The following is a 17503-nucleotide window of genomic DNA, read 5'->3' as shown; positions in this document are numbered from 1 at the left end:
ACTATGACGTCGAAAATGTCCAAAAAACGACATGCTATACTATGACGTCGAAAATGTCCAAAAAAACGACATGCTATACTATGACGTCGAAAATGTCCAAAAAACGACATGCTATACTATGACGTCGAAAATGTCCAAAAAAAACGACATGCTATATTATGACGTCGAAAATGTCCAAAAAACGACATGCAAAACTATTACGTCGAAAATGTCCCAAAAAACGACATGACTTCGAAAATGTCCAAAAAACGACATGCTATACAATGACGTCGAAAATGTCCAAAAAAACGACATGGTATAGCATGACGTCAAAAATGTCCCAAAAAAACGACATGCTATACTATGACGTCGAAAATGTCCAAAAAACGACATGCTATACTATGACGTCGAAAATGTCCAAAAAAACGACATGCTATATTATGACGTCGAAAATGTCCAAAAAATGACATGCTATACTATGACGTTGAAAATGTCCAAGAAACGACATGCTATACTAGGACGTCGAAAATGTCAAAAATACGGCATGCTATACTATGACGTCGAAAATGTCCAAAAAAACGACATGCTATACTAGGACGTCGAAAATGTCCAAAAAACGACATGCTATACTATGACGTCGAAAATGTCCAAAAAAACGACATGGTATAGCATGACGTCAAAAATGTCCCAAAAAAACGACATGCTATACTATGACGTCGAAAATGTCCAAAAAAACGACATGCTATATTATGACGTCGAAAATGTCCAAAAAACGACATGCTAAACTATTACGTCGAAAATGTCCAAAAAAACGACATGACTTCGAAAATGTCCAAAAAACGGCATGCTATACTATGACGTCGAAAATGTCCAAAAAACGACATGCTATACTATGACGTCGAAAATGTCCAAAAAAACGACATGCTATATTATGACGTCGAAAATGTCCAAAAAATGACATGCTATACTATGACGTCGAAAATGTCCAAGAAACGACATGCTATACTATGTCAAAAAAACGGCATGCTATACTATGACGTCGAAAATGTCGAAAAAACGACATGCTATACTATGACGTCGAAAATGTCCAAAAAAACGGCTTGCTATACTATGACGTCGAAAATGTCCAAAAAAACGACATGCTATACTATGATGTAGAAAATGTCAAAAAAAATGAATTGCTACATTATGACGTCGAAAATGTCCAAAAAATGACATGCTATACTATGACGTCGAAAATGTCCAAGAAACGACATGCTATACTATGTCAAAAAAACGGCATGCTATACTATGACGTCGAAAATGTCCAAAAAAAAGGCATGCTATACTATGACGTCGAAAATGTCGAAAAAACGACATGCTATATACTGACGTCGAAAATGTCCAAAAAAACGACATGCTATACTATGACGTCGAAAATGTCCAAAAAAACGACATGCTATACTATGACGTCGAAAATGTCCAAAAAACGACATGCTATACTATGACGTCGAAAATATAAAAAAACCCGACATGCTATATACTATGACATCGAAAATGTCCAAGAAACGACATGCTATACTATGTCAAAAAAACGACATGCTATACTATGACGTCGAAAATGTCCAAAAAACGACATGGTATAGCATGACCTCAAAAATGTCCCAAAAAAACGACATGCTATACTATGACGTCGAAAATGTCCAAAAAAACGACATGCTATACTATGTCCAAAAAAAACGGCATGCTATACTATGACGTCGAAAATGTCCAAAAAAACGACATGCTATACTATGACGTCGAAAATGTCCAAAAAAACGGCATGCTATAATACTATGACGTCGAAAATGTCCAAAAAAAATGACATATATTATGACGTCGAAAATGTCCAAAAATGACATGCTATACTATGACGTCGAAAATGTCCAAGAAACGACATGCTATACTATGTCAAAAAACGGCATGCTATACTATGACGTCGAAAATGTCCAAAAAAACGGCATGCTATACTATGACGTCGAAAATGTCCAAAAAACGACATGCTATACTATGACGTCGAAAATGTCCAAAAAAACAACATGGTATAGCATGACGTCAAAAATGTCCCAAAAAAACGACATGCTATACTATGACGTCGAAAATGTCCAAAAAATAACATATACTATGACGTCGAAAATCTAAAAAAAAAATGACATGCTAGACTATGACGTCGAAAATGTCGAAAAAAACGACATGCTATACTATGACGTAGAAAATGTCAAAAAAAATGAATTGCTATACTATGACGTCAAAAATGTCCAAAAACCGACATGCTATACTATGACGTAGAAAATGTCAAAAAAACGACATGCTATACTATGTCCAAAAAAACGGCATGCTATACTATGACGTCGAAAATGTCGAAAAAACGACATGCTATACTATGACGTCGAAAATGTCCAAAAAAACGACATGCTATACTATGACGTAGAAAATGTCCAAAAAACGACATGCTATACTATGTCCAAAAAAACGGCATGCTATACTATGACGTCGAAAATGTCCAAAAAAACGGCTTGCTATACTATGACGTTGAAAATGTCCAAAAAACGACATGCTATACTATGACGTCGAAAATGTCCAAAAAAACGACAAGCTATATTATGACGTCGAAAACGTCCAAAAAATGACATGCTATACTATGACGTCGAAAATCTAAAAAAAAAAGGACATGCTATACTATGACGTCGAAAATCTAAAAAAAAAAGAACATGCTATACTATGACGTCGAAAATCTAAAAAAAAAATGACATGCTAGACTATGACGTCGAACATGTCCAAAAAAACGGCTTGCTATACTATGACGTCGAAAATCTAAAAAAAAAAGGACATGCTATACTATGACGTCGAAAATCTAAAAAAAAAATGACATGCTATACTTATACTATGACGTAGAAAATGTCAAAAAAAATGAATTGCTATACTATGACGTCAAAAATGTCCAAAAAAACGACATGCTATATTATGACGTCGAAAATGTCCAAAAAATGACATGCTATACTATGACGTCGAAAATCTAAAAAAAAAAAAGGACATGCTATACTATGACGTCGAAAATGTCCAAAAAACGACATGCTATACTATGACGTCGAAAATGTCCAAAAAAACGACATGCTATACTATGACGTCGAAAATGTCCAAAAAACGACATGCTATACTATGACGTCGAAAATGTCCAAAAAAACGACATGCAAAACTATTACGTCGAAAATGTCCCAAAAAACGACATGACTTCGAAAATGTCCAAAAAACGACATTCTATACTATGACGTCGAAAATGTCCAAAAAAACGACATGGTATAGCATGACGTCAAAAATGTCCCAAAAAAACGACATGCTATACTATGACGTCGAAAATGTCCAAAAAACGACATGCTATACTATGACGTCGAAAATGTCCAAAAAAACGACATGCTATATTATGACGTCGAAAATGTCCAAAAAATGACATGCTATACTATGACGTCGAAAATGTCCAAGAAACGACATGCTATACTAGGACGTCGAAAATGTCAAAAAAACGGCATGCTATACTATGACGTCGAAAATGTCCAAAAAAACGACATGCTATACTATGACGTCGAAAATGTCGAAAAAACGACATGCTATACTATGACGTCGAAAATGTCCAAAAAAACGGCATGCTATACTATGACGTCGAAAATGTCCAAAAAAACGGCTTGCTATACTATGACGTTGAAAATGTCCAAAAAACGACATGCTATACTATGACGTCGAAAATGTCCAAAAAAACGACAAGCTATATTATGACGTCGAAAACGTCCAAAAAATGACATGCTATACTATGACGTCGAAAATCTAAAAAAAAAAGGACATGCTATACTATGACGTCGAAAATCTAAAAAAAAAATGACATGCTAGACTATGACGTCGAACATGTCCAAAAAAACGGCTTGCTATACTATGACGTCGAAAATCTAAAAAAAAAAGGACATGCTATACTATGACGTCGAAAATCTAAAAAAAAAATGACATGCTATACTTATACTATGACATAGAAAATGTCAAAAAAAATGAATTGCTATACTATGACGTCAAAAATGTCCAAAAAAACGACATGCTATATTATGACGTCGAAAATGTCCAAAAAATGACATGCTATACTATGACGTCGAAAATCTAAAAAAAAAAAGGACATGCTATACTATGACGTCGAAAATGTCCAAAAAACGACATGCTATACTATGACGTCGAAAATGTCCAAAAAAACGACATGCTATACTATGACGTCGAAAATGTCCAAAAAACGACATGCTATACTATGACGTCGAAAATGTCCAAAAAAACGACATGCTATATTATGACGTCGAAAATGTCCAAAAAACGACATGCAAAACTATTACGTCGAAAATGTCCCAAAAAACGACATGACTTCGAAAATGTCCAAAAAACGACATGCTATACTATGACGTCGAAAATGTCCAAAAAAACGACATGGTATAGCATGACGTCAAAAATGTCCCAAAAAAACGACATGCTATACTATGACGTCGAAAATGTCCAAAAAACGACATGCTATACTATGACGTCGAAAATGTCCAAAAAAACGACATGCTATATTATGACGTCGAAAATGTCCAAAAAATGACATGCTATACTATGACGTCGAAAATGTCCAAGAAACGACATGCTATACTAGGACGTCGAAAATGTCAAAAAAACGGCATGCTATACTATGACGTCGAAAATGTCCAAAAAAACGGCATGCTATACTATGACGTCGAAAATGTCGAAAAAAACGACATGCTATACTATGACGTCGAAAATGTCCAAAAAAACGACATGCTATACTATGACGTAGAAAATGTCCAAAAAAACGACATGCTATACTATGTCCAAAAAAACGGCATGCTATACTATGACGTCGAAAATGTCCAAAAAAACGGCTTGCTATACTATGACGTTGAAAATGTCCAAAAAACGACATGCTATACTATGACGTCGAAAATGTCCAAAAAAACGACAAGCTATATTATGACGTCGAAAACGTCCAAAAAATGACATGCTATACTATGACGTCGAAAATCTAAAAAAAAAAGGACATGCTATACTATGACGTCGAAAATCTAAAAAAAAAGAACATGCTATACTATGACGTCGAAAATCTAAAAAAAAATGACATGCTAGACTATGACGTCGAACATGTCCAAAAAAACGGCTTGCTATACTATGACGTCGAAAATCTAAAAAAAAAAGGACATGCTATACTATGACGTCGAAAATCTAAAAAAAAATGACATGCTATACTTATACTATGACGTAGAAAATGTCAAAAAAAATGAATTGCTATACTATGACGTCAAAAATGTCCAAAAAAACGACATGCTATATTATGACGTCGAAAATGTCCAAAAAATGACATGCTATACTATGACGTCGAAAATCTAAAAAAAAAAAGGACATGCTATACTATGACGTCGAAAATGTCCAAAAAACGACATGCTATACTATGACGTCGAAAATGTCCAAAAAAACGACATGCTATACTATGACGTCGAAAATGTCCAAAAAACGACATGCTATACTATGACGTCGAAAATGTCCAAAAAAACGACATGCTATATTATGACGTCGAAAATGTCCAAAAAACGACATGCAAAACTATTACGTCGAAAATGTCCCAAAAAACGACATGACTTCGAAAATGTCCAAAAAACGACATGCTATACTATGACGTCGAAAATGTCCAAAAAAACGACATGGTATAGCATGACGTCAAAAATGTCCCAAAAAAACGACATGCTATACTATGACGTCGAAAATGTCCAAAAAACGACATGCTATACTATGACGTCGAAAATGTCCAAAAAAACGACATGCTATATTATGACGTCGAAAATGTCCAAAAAATGACATGCTATACTATGACGTCGAAAATGTCCAAGAAACGACATGCTATACTAGGACGTCGAAAATGTCAAAAAAACGGCATGCTATACTATGACGTCGAAAATGTCCAAAAAAACGACATGCTATACTAGGACGTCGAAAATGTCCAAAAAACGACATGCTATACTATGACGTCGAAAATGTCCAAAAAAACGACATGGTATAGCATGACGTCAAAAATGTCCCAAAAAAACGACATGCTATACTATGACGTCGAAAATGTCCAAAAAAACGACATGCTATATTATGACGTCGAAAATGTCCAAAAAACGACATGCTAAACTATTACGTCGAAAATGTCCAAAAAAACGACATGACTTCGAAAATGTCCAAAAAACGGCATGCTATACTATGACGTCGAAAATGTCCAAAAAACGACATGCTATACTATGACGTCGAAAATGTCCAAAAAAACGACATGCTATATTATGACGTCGAAAATGTCCAAAAAATGACATGCTATACTATGACGTCGAAAATGTCCAAGAAACGACATGCTATACTATGTCAAAAAAACGGCATGCTATACTATGACGTCGAAAATGTCCAAAAAAAACGACATGCTATACTATGACGTCGAAAATGTCCAAAAAACGACATGCTATACTATGACGTCGAAAATGTCCAAAAAAACGACATGCTATACTATGACGTCGAAAATGTCCAAAAAACGACATGCTATACTATGACGTCGAAAATGTCCAAAAAAACGACATGGTATAGCATGACGTCAAAAATGTCCCAAAAAAACGACATGGTATAGCATGACGTCAAAAATGTCCCAAAAAAACGACATGGTATAGCATGACGTCAAAAATGTCCCAAAAAAACGACATGGTATAGCATGACGTCAAAAATGTCCCAAAAAAACGACATGGTATAGCATGACGTCGAAAATGTCCAAAAAAACGACATGGTATAGCATGACGTCAAAAATGTCCCAAAAAAACGACATGCTATACTATGACGTCGAAAATGTCCAAAAAAACGACATGCTATATTATGACGTCGAAAATGTCCAAAAAACGACATGCTGAACTATTACGTCGAAAATGTCCAAAAAAACGACATGACTTCGAAAATGTCCAAAAAACGGCATGCTATACTATGACGTCGAAAATGTCGAAAAAACGACATGCTATACTATGACGTCGAAAATGTCCGAAAAAACGACATGCTATACTATGACGTCGAAAATGTCCAAAAAAACGGCTTGCTATACTATGACGTCGAAAATGTCCAAAAAAACGGCTTGCTATACTATGATGTAGAAAATGTCAAAAAAAATGAATTGCTATACTATGACGTCGAAAATGTCCAAAAAACGACATGCTATACTATGACGTCGAAAATGTCGAAAAAACGACATGCTATACTATGACGTCGAAAATGTCCGAAAAAACGACATGCTATACTATGACGTCGAAAATGTCCAAAAAAACGGCTTGCTATACTATGACGTCGAAAATGTCCAAAAAAACGGCTTGCTATACTATGATGTAGAAAATGTCAAAAAAAATGAATTGCTATACTATGACGTCAAAAATGTCCAAAAAAACGACATGCTATACTATGACGTCGAAAATCTAAAAAAAAAAGGACATGCTATACTATGACGTCGAAAATCTAAAAAAAAAAGGACATGCTATACTATGACGTCGAAAATGTCCAAAAAAACGACATGCTATACTATGACGTCGAAAATCTAAAAAAAAAAGGACATGCTATACTATGACGTCGAAAATCTAAAAAAAAAAGGACATGCTATACTATGACGTCGAAAATGTCCAAGAAACGACATGCTATACTATGTCAAAAAAACGGCATGCTATACTATGACGTCGAAAATGTCCAAAAAAAAGGCATGCTATACTATGACGTCGAAATGTCGAAAAAACGACATGCTATATACTGACGTCGAAAATGTCCAAAAAAACGACATGCTATACTATGACGTCAAAAATGTCCAAAAAACGACATGCTATACTATGACGTCGAAAATGTCCAAAAAACGACATGCTATACTATGACGTCGAAAATATAAAAAAACCCGACATGCTATATACTATGACATCGAAAATGTCCAAGAAACGACATGCTATACTATGTCAAAAAAACGACATGCTATACTATACTATGACGTCGAAAATGTCCAAAAAATGACATACTATGACGTCGAAAATCTAAAAAAAAAATGACATGCTAGACTATGACGTCAAAAATGTCGAAAAAACGACATGCTATACTATGACGTAGAAAATGTCAAAAAAAATGAATTGCTATACTATGACGTCAAAAATGTCCAAAAAAATGACATGCTATATTATGACGTCGAAAATGTCCAAAAAATGACATGCTATACTATGACGTCGAAAATGTCCAAGAAACGACATGCTATACTATGTCAAAAAAACGGCATGCTATACTATGACGTCGAAAATGTCCAAAAAAACGACATGCTATACTATGTCCAAAAAAACGGCATGCTATACTATGACGTCGAAAATGTCCAAAAAACGACATGCTATACTATGACGTCGAAAATGTCCAAAAAACGACATGCTATACTATGACGTCGAAAATGTCCAAAAAAACGACATGGTATAGCATGACGTCAAAAATGTCCCAAAAAAACGACATGCTATACTATGACGTCGAAAATGTCCAAAAAATAACATATACTATGACGTCGAAAATCTAAAAAAAAAATGACATGCTAGACTATGACGTCGAAAATGTCGAAAAAACGTCATGCTATACTATGACGTAGAAAATGTCAAAAAAAATGAATTGCTATACTATGACGTCAAAAATGTCCAAAAAACGACATGCTATACTATGACGTAGAAAATGTCAAAAAAACGACATGCTATACTATGTCCAAAAAAACGGCATGCTATACTATGACGTTGAAAATGTCGAAAAAACGACATGCTATACTATGACGTCGAAAATGTCCAAAAAAACGACATGCTATACTATGACGTAGAAAATGTCCAAAAAACGACATGCTATACTATGTCCAAAAAAACGGCATGCTATACTATGACGTCGAAAATGTCCAAAAAAACGGCTTGCTATACTATGACGTTGAAAATGTCCAAAAAACGACATGCTATACTATGACGTCGAAAATGTCCAAAAAAACGACAAGCTATATTATGACGTCGAAAATGTAAAAAAAAAAGGACATGCTATATTATGACGTCGAAAATGTCCAAAAAACGACATGCTATACTATGACGTCGACAATCTAAAAAAAAAATGACATGCTAGACTATGACGTCGAAAATGTCCAAAAAAACGGCTTGCTATACTATGACGTAGAAAATGTCAAAAAAAATGAATTGCTATACTATGACGTCAAAATGTCCAAAAAAAACGACATGCTATATTATGACGTCGAAAATGTCCAAAAAATGACATGCTATACTATGACGTCGAAAATCTAAAAAAAAAAGGACATGCTATACTATGACGTTGAAAATGTCCAAAAAACGACATGCTATACTATGACGTCGAAAATGTCCAAAAAAACGACATGCTATACTATGACGTCGAAAATGTCCAAAAAACGACATGCTATACTATGACGTCGAAAATGTCCAAAAAAACGACATGGTATAGCATGACGTCAAAAATGTCCCAAAAAAACGACATGCTATACTATGACGTCGAAAATGTCCAAAAAAACGACATGCTATATTATGACGTCGAAAATGTCCAAAAAAACGACATGCTAAACTATTACGTCGAAAATGTCCAAAAAAACGACATGACTTCGAAAATGTCCAAAAAACGGCATGCTATACTATGACGTCGAAAATGTCCAAAAAACGACATGCTATACTATGACGTCGAAAATGTCCAAAAAAACGACATGCTATATTATGACGTCGAAAATGTCCAAAAAATGACATGCTATACTATGACGTCGAAAATGTCCAAGAAACGACATGCTATACTATGTCAAAAAAAACGGCATGCTATACTATGACGTCGAAAATGTCCAAAAAACGACATGCTATACTATGACGTCGAAAATGTCCAAAAAACGACATGCTATACTATGACGTCGAAAATGTCCAAAAAAACGACATGGTATAGCATGACGTCAAAAACGTCCCAAAAAAAACGACATGCTATACTATGACGTCGAAAATGTCCAAAAAATAACATATACTATGACGTCGAAAATCTAAAAAAAAAATGACATGCTAGACTATGACGTCGAAAATGTCGAAAAAACGTCATGCTATACTATGACGTAGAAAATGTCAAAAAAAATGAATTGCTATACTATGACGTCAAAAATGTCCAAAAAACGACATGCTATACTATGACGTAGAAAATGTCAAAAAAACGACATGCTATACTATGTCCAAAAAAACGGCATGCTATACTATGACGTCGAAAAAACGACATGCTATACTATGACGTCGAAAATGTCGAAAAAACGACATGCTATACTATGACGTCGAAAATGTCCAAAAAAACGACATGCTATACTATGACGTAGAAAATGTCCAAAAAACGACATGCTATACTATGTCCAAAAAAACGGCATGCTATACTATGACGTCGAAAATGTCCAAAAAAACGGCTTGCTATACTATGACGTTGAAAATGTCCAAAAAACGACATGCTATACTATGACGTCGAAAATGTCCAAAAAAACGACAAGCTATACTATGACGTAGAAAATGTCAAAAAAAATGAATTGCTATACTATGACGTCAAAAATGTCCAAAAAAACGACATGCTATATTATGACGTCGAAAATGTCCAAAAAATGACATGCTATACTATGACGTCGAAAATCTAAAAAAAAATGACATGCTTTACTATGACGTCGAAAATGTCCAAGAAACGACATGCTATACTATGTCAAAAAAACGGCATGCTATACTATGACGTCGAAAATGTCCAAAAAACGACATGCTATACTATGACGTCGAAAATGTCCAAAAAACGACATGCTATACTATGACGTCGAAAATGTCCAAAAAAACGACATGGTATAGCATGACGTCAAAAACGTCCCAAAAAAACGACATGCTATACTATGACGTCGAAAATGTCCAAAAAATAACATATACTATGACGTCGAAAATCTAAAAAAAAAATGACATGCTAGACTATGACGTCGAAAATGTCGAAAAAACGTCATGCTATACTATGACGTAGAAAATGTCAAAAAAAATGAATTGCTATACTATGACGTCAAAAATGTCCAAAAAACGACATGCTATACTATGACGTAGAAAATGTCAAAAAAACGACATGCTATACTATGTCCAAAAAAACGGCATGCTATACTATGACGTCGAAAAAACGACATGCTATACTATGACGTCGAAAATGTCGAAAAAACGACATGCTATACTATGACGTCGAAAATGTCCAAAAAACGACATGCTATACTATGACGTAGAAAATGTCCAAAAAACGACATGCTATACTATGTCCAAAAAACGGCATGCTATACTATGACGTCGAAAATGTCCAAAACGGCCTTGCTATACTATGACGTTGAAATGTCCAAAAAACGACATGCTATACTATGACGTCGAAAATGTCCAAAAAAACGACAAGCTATACTATGACGTAGAAAATGTCAAAAAAAATGAATTGCTATACTATGACGTCAAAAATGTCCAAAAAAACGACATGCTATATTATGACGTCGAAAATGTCCAAAAAATGACATGCTATACTATGACGTCGAAAATCTAAAAAAAAATGACATGCTTTACTATGACGTCGAAAATGTCCAAGAAACGACATGCTATACTATGTCCAAAAAAACGGCATGCTATACTATGACGTTGAAAATGTCAAAAAAAACTGAATTGCTAGACTATGACGTCAAAAATGTCCAAAAAACGACATGCTATACTATGACGTAGAAAATGTCAAAAAAACGACATGCTATACTATGTCCAAAGAAACGGCATGCTATACTATGACGTCGAAAATGTCGAAAAAACGACATGCTATACTATGACGTCGAAAATGTCGAAAAAACGACATGCTATACTATGACGTCGAAAATGTCCAAAAAAACGACATGCTATACTATGACGTAGAAAATGTCCAAAAAACGACATGCTATACTATGTCCAAAAAAACGGCATGCTATACTATGACGTCGAAAATGTCCAAAAAAACGGCATGCTATACTATGACGTCGAAAATGTCCAAAAAATGACATGCTATACTATGACGTTGAAAATGTCCAAAAAAAGACATGCTATACTATGACGTCGAAAATGTCCAAAAAAACGACAAGCTATATTATGACGTCGAAAATGTCCAAAAAATGACATGCTATACTATGACGTCGAAAATCTAAAAAAAAAAGGACATGCTATACTATGACGTCGAAAATCTAAAAAAAAACGGCATGCTATACTATGATGTCGAAAATGTCCAAAAAAACGGCTTGCTATACTATGACGTTGAAAATGTCCAAAAAACGACATGCTATACTATGACGTCGAAAATGTCCAAAAAAACGACAAGCTATACTATGACGTAGAAAAATGTCAAAAAAATGAATTGCTATACTATGACGTCAAAAATGTCCAAAAAAACGACATGCTATATTATGACGTCGAAAATGTCCAAAAAATGACATGCTATACTATGACGTCGAAAATCTAAAAAAAAATGACATGCTTTACTATGACGTCGAAAATGTCCAAGAAACGACATGCTATACTATGTCCAAAAAAACGGCATGCTATACTATGACGTTGAAAATGTCAAAAAAAACTGAATTGCTAGACTATGACGTCAAAATGTCCAAAAAAACGACATGCTATACTATGACGTAGAAAATGTCAAAAAACGACATGCTATACTATGTCCAAAAAAACGGCATGCTATACTATGACGTCGAAAATGTCGAAAAAACGACATGCTATACTATGACGTCGAAAATGTCGAAAAAAACGACATGCTATACTATGACGTCGAAAATGTCCAAAAAAACGACATGCTATACTATGACGTAGAAAATGTCCAAAAAACGACATGCTATACTATGTCCAAAAAAACGGCATGCTATACTATGACGTCGAAAATGTCCAAAAAAACGGCTTGCTATACTATGACGTTGAAAATGTCCAAAAAACGACATGCTATACTATGACGTCGAAAATGTCCAAAAAAACGACAAGCTATACTATGACGTCGAAAATCTAAAAAAAAAATGAAATGCTAGACTATGACGTCGAAAATGTCGAAAAAACGTCATGCTATACTATGACGTAGAAAATGTCCAAAAAAATGACATGCTATACTATGACGTCGAAAATCTAAAAAAAAATGACATGCTTTACTATGACGTCGAAAATGTCCAAGAAACGACATGCTATACTATGTCCAAAAAAACGGCATGCTATACTATGACGTTGAAAATGTCAAAAAAAACTGAATTGCTAGACTATGACGTCAAAAATGTCCAAAAAACGACATGCTATACTATGACGTAGAAAATGTCAAAAAAACGACATGCTATACTATGTCCAAAAAAACGGCATGCTATACTATGACGTCGAAAATGTCGAAAAAACGACATGCTATACTATGACGTCGAAAATGTCGAAAAAACGACATGCTATACTATGACGTCGAAAATGTCCAAAAAAACGACATGCTATACTATGACGTAGAAAATGTCCAAAAAAACGACATGCTATACTATGTCCAAAAAAACGGCATGCTATACTATGACGTCGAAAATGTCCAAAAAAACGGCTTGCTATACTATGACGTTGAAAATGTCCAAAAAAAGACATGCTATACTATGACGTCGAAAATGTCCAAAAAAACGACAAGCTATATTATGACGTCGAAAATGTCCAAAAAATGACATGCTATACTATGACGTCGAAAATCTAAAAAAAAAAGGACATGCTATACTATGACGTCGAAAATCTAAAAAAAAACGGCATGCTATACTATGACGTCGAAAATGTCCAAAAAAACGGCTTGCTATACTATGACGTTGAAAATGTCCAAAAAACGACATGCTATACTATGACGTCGAAAATGTCCAAAAAAACGACAAGCTATACTATGACGTAGAAAATGTCCAAAAAAATGAATTGCTATACTATGACGTCAAAAATGTCCAAAAAAACGACATGCTATATTATGACGTCGAAAATGTCCAAAAAATGACATGCTATACTATGACGTCGAAAATCTAAAAAAAAAAGGACATGCTATACTATGACGTTGAAAATGTCCAAAAAACGACATGCTATACTATGACGTCGAAAATGTCCAAAAAAACGACATGCTATACTATGACGTCGAAAATGTCCAAGAAACGACATGCTATACTATGTCCAAAAAAACGGCATGCTATACTATGACGTTGAAAATGTCAAAAAAAACTGAATTGCTAGACTATGACGTCAAAAATGTCCAAAAAACGACATGCTATACTATGACGTAGAAAATGTCAAAAAAACGACATGCTATACTATGTCCAAAAAAACGGCATGCTATACTATGACGTCGAAAATGTCGAAAAAACGACATGCTATACTATGACGTCGAAAATGTCGAAAAAACGACATGCTATACTATGACGTCGAAAATGTCCAAAAAAACGACATGCTATACTATGACGTAGAAAATGTCCAAAAAACGACATGCTATACTATGTCCAAAAAAACGGCATGCTATACTATGACGTCGAAAATGTCCAAAAAAACGGCTTGCTATACTATGACGTTGAAAATGTCCAAAAAAAGACATGCTATACTATGACGTCGAAAATGTCCAAAAAATGACATGCTATACTATGACGTCGAAAATCTAAAAAAAAAAGGACATGCTATACTATGACGTCGAAAATCTAAAAAAAAAGGACATGCTATACTATGACGTCGAAAATCTAAAAAAAAAATGACATGCTAGACTATGACGTCGAAAATGTCCAAAAAAACGGCTTGCTATACTATGACGTAGAAAATGTCAAAAAAAATGAATTGCTATACTATGACGTCAAAAATGTCCAAAAAAACGACATGCTATATTATGACGTCGAAAATGTCCAAAAAATGACATGCTATACTATGACGTCGAAAATCTAAAAAAAAAAGGACATGCTATACTATGACGTCGAAAATGTCCAAAAAACGACATGCTATACTATGATGTCGAAAATGTCCAAAAAAACGACATGCTATACTATGACGTCGAAAATGTCCAAAAAACGACATGCTATACTATGACGTCGAAAATGTCCAAAAAAACGACATGGTATAGCATGACGTCAAAAATGTCCCAAAAAAACGACATGCTATACTATGACGTCGAAAATGTCCAAAAAAACGACATGCTATATTATGACGTCGAAAATGTCCAAAAAACGACATGCTAAACTATTACGTCGAAAATGTCCAAAAAAACGACATGACTTCGAAAATGTCCAAAAAAACGGCATGCTATACTATGACGTCGAAAATGTCCAAAAACGACATGCTATACTATGACGTCGAAAATGTCCAAAAAAACGACATGCTATATTATGACGTCGAAAATGTCCAAAAAATGACATGCTATACTATGACGTCGAAAATGTCCAAGAAACGACATGCTATACTATGTCAAAAAAACGGCATGCTATACTATGACGTCGAAAATGTCCAAAAAAACGACATGCTATACTATGTCCAAAAAAACGGCATGCTATACTATGACGTCGAAAATGTCCAAAAAACGACATGCTATACTATGACGTCGAAAATGTCCAAAAAACGACATGCTATACTATGACGTCGAAAATGTCCAAAAAAACGACATGGTATAGCATGACGTCAAAAATGTCCCAAAAAAACGACATGCTATACTATGACGTCGAAAATGTCCAAAAAATAACATATACTATGACGTCGAAAATCTAAAAAAAAAATGACATGCTAGACTATGACGTCGAAAATGTCGAAAAAACGTCATGCTATACTATGACGTAGAAAATGTCCAAAAAAATGAATTGCTATACTATGACGTCAAAAATGTCCAAAAAACGACATGCTATACTATGACGTAGAAAATGTCAAAAAAACGACATGCTATACTATGTCCAAAAAAACGGCATGCTATACTATGACGTCGAAAATGTCGAAAAAACGACATGCTATACTATGACGTCGAAAATGTCGAAAAAACGACATGCTATACTATGACGTCGAAAATGTCCAAAAAAACGGCATGCTATACTATTACGTCGAGAATGTCCAAAAAACGACATGCTATACTATGACGTCAAAAATGTCCCAAAAAAACGACATGCTATACTATGACGTCGAAAATGTCCAAAAAATAACATATACTATGACGTCGAAAATCTAAAAAAAAAATGACATGCTAGACTATGACGTCGAAAATGTCGAAAAAACGTTATGCTATACTATGACGTAGAAAATGTCAAAAAAAATGAATTGCTATACTATGACGTCAAAAATGTCCAAAAAACGACATGCTATACTATGACGTAGAAAATGTCAAAAAAACGACATGCTATACTATGTCCAAAAAAACGGCATGCTATACTATGACGTCGAAAATGTCGAAAAAACGACATGCTATACTATGACGTAGAAAATGTCCAAAAAACGGCATGCTATACTATGACGTCGAAAATGTCCAAAAAAACGGCTTGCTATACTATGACGTTGAAAATGTCCAAAAAATGACATATAATATGACGTCGAAAATCTAAAAAAAAAAAGACATGCTAGACTATGACGTCGAAAATTTCGAAAAAATGACATGCTATATTATGACGTCGAAAATGTCCAAAAAATGACATGCTTATACTATGACGTCGAAAATCTAAAAAAAAATGACATGCTTTACTATGACGTCGAAAATGTGCAAAAAACGACATGCTATACTATGACGTCGAAAATGTCCAAGAAACGACATGCTATACTATGTCCAAAAAAACGGCATGCTATACTATGACGTAGAAAATGTAAAAAAAAACTGAATTGCTAGACTATGACGTCAAAAATGTCCAAAAAACGACATGCTATACTATGACGTAGAAAATGTCAAAAAAACGACATGCTATACTATGACGTCGAAAATGTCGAAAAAACGACATGCTATATACTGACGTCGAAAATGTCGAAAAAACGACATGCTATACTATGACGTCGAAAATGTCCAAAAAACGACATGCTATACTATGACGTCGAAAATGTCCAAAAAAACGACATGCTATACTATGACGTAGAAAATGTCCAAAAAACGACATGCTATACTATGTCCAAAAAAACGGCATGCTATACTATGACGTCGAAAATGTCCAAAAAAACGGCTTGCTATACTATGACGTTGAAAATGTCCAAAAAAAGACATGCTATACTATGACGTCGAAAATGTCCAAAAAAACGACAAGCTATATTATGACGTCGAAAATGTCCAAAAAATGACATGCTATACTATGACGTCGAAAATATTAAAAAAAAGGACATGCTATACTATGACGTCGAAAATCTAAAAAAAAAATGACATGCTAGACTATGACGTCGAAAATGTCCAAAAAACGGCTTGCTATACTATGACG

The sequence above is a fragment of the Xiphophorus couchianus genome, chromosome 17 (genome assembly GCF_001444195.1).
Source record: "Xiphophorus couchianus chromosome 17, X_couchianus-1.0, whole genome shotgun sequence".
NCBI classification, from domain to species: Eukaryota; Metazoa; Chordata; class Actinopteri; order Cyprinodontiformes; family Poeciliidae; genus Xiphophorus; species Xiphophorus couchianus.
The sequence above is the reverse complement of the archived record's forward strand: the minus strand, read 5'-3'. Positions refer to the sequence as shown.